Below are 1886 nucleotides of genomic sequence, written 5' to 3'. Positions count from 1 at the left end.
GAGAAAGAGAGAGGGCGAGAAGTGCGATTGAGACCTCTTTTAGCCATTGCATCTCCGGACGAAGACTGGCTCATGGAAAACTATTCACCGTTCCCAGACAGAGTAAGCGTAGCCAAAAACCCACGCTGCCCCCCCCCCCCCTTCCCCTCCCCTTCCAGAGGAGATTAGTATTAATATTGGGGGGGAGTTGACCCTGACATGAGCGACTTCAGACCAGCGGCCATATAAATCTATCCCAGCAGCCCTCTCTTCCGCTGGGTCTTGGGCCTGCAGTTCTGGGATAGAGTTGGGGGTGGTGGGGGGGTCGACTTGTCTGAAAAACCCATCGTCCAATTATCTCGTACACCGGCCGCAGAACTCTGGTCCAATAAAAGCCCATTGAGATGGTCGGCCCAGCCACCGCCACCGCTATCTCCTTCCCCTCCCCCTCCGCTGGATGAAGAGACTAGGAGCTCTGCCGCTCGGCTCCGGGCGCTTCAAACAGGCCCGTAAAATAGCCAGGGTTTCTGTGGTTCAGCGATGGCCAGTTAAAGCCGTGGGACTTGTTCCGCTACAGCTGTCCTACACAGTTACCTCAGTGTTCCTAATCTCTATGGGAAGAAATGACCAGTTCTACTCTAAAGACATTACAGGAATGGACATTAATTAGCGTGATAATAAACTCTATAGGAAGTACTGACTTTACTATAAGGACGACTTGGATATTAATTAACATTTTATTCCACTTACAATAGAAAGGTTTCAGCTCTCTGGTGAAGTTTACCTTAAGTGTAGCCATCTCTGGGGGGAAAGGACTAATTCTAGAACTCTGAAACGAACATAAATGAACACTTATTCTAATTACAGTTAGATTCTAATTACAGGTTCCACTCCAAGCCCACACGTGAGGTCATCACTGCTGAGTGTGTGGCCGTGGGCAGAGGACTAAAGAGCCCCCACAGGAGTGCAGTCCCAGTAGTGACCGCGATTTCTTAACATTCATTTCCCATATGGAAGTCAGAGTCCTCTAGAACTGTGGAGGACACAAACACAAATCCAAATTCAAAGTTGCTGTATTAGCGTGACTGTAGCGTGAACACAGTGTGGCCAAAGCTGCTGTCTGACCATTCAAAAGAGAGGGGGAAAATAAAGTGGCGAGGGGATGGACATTATAGCATTGTTAGGCAGTTCTGAAATTAGCCTTATATATTGACTCCGCGGGTGAATGGCTGAAATTAGCCTCATATTGACTGCACGGGTGAATGGCTGAAATTAGCCTCATATTGACTCCGCGGGTGAATGGCTAAAATTAGCCTTATATTGCCTGCGTGGGTGAATGGCTGAAATTAGCCTTATTTTGACGGCGCGGGTGAATGGCTGAAATCAGCCTTATATTGCCTGCGTGGGTGAATGGCTGAAATTAGCCTTATTTTGACGGCGCGGGTGAATGGCTGAAATTAGCCTCATATTGACTCCGCGGGTGAATGGCTGAAGCTAATGTCCTTAGCACCTGTGGGATGCCCTGACTGTGGTTGCTCCGTGTCATGCTAGCTCCCCTCACCTGCGCGTGGGTTCATTTCTCCATCCTGCGTACAGAAGAGAAGGGGCTAATGCTTTTACTAGTGTGTGTGTGTGTGTGTGTGTGTGTGTAGAGGGTTATAGCAAGTGTCATGTGGCAAAGAAGGTGTGGGTGGGTGCGTGGGTTTGGGGCCTAAAGAGCACCTTTCAGCAGGGGAGGGGTGCGAATGAGTCATAACAACGGCGCGATCCAGGCTGAGAAAAAAAGCTGCCCCCCCCCCCCACATGCACACACACACACTCACACACACCAGTGGTGATGGATAGTGTGTCCAGCCCTGGAATAATTTATTCATAATATTTACACTCGGACAGCAGGAAATGAGCGG

Source organism: Alosa pseudoharengus, unplaced genomic scaffold (assembly GCF_046254945.1).
Source record: "Alosa pseudoharengus isolate Yale_2024_CS ecotype anadromous, Long Island Sound unplaced genomic scaffold, YU_APseudo_1.1 YU_APseudo_1.1_scf_15, whole genome shotgun sequence".
In the NCBI taxonomy this organism is placed as follows: domain Eukaryota; kingdom Metazoa; phylum Chordata; class Actinopteri; order Clupeiformes; family Clupeidae; genus Alosa; species Alosa pseudoharengus.
This window is presented reverse-complemented; position numbering follows the sequence as displayed.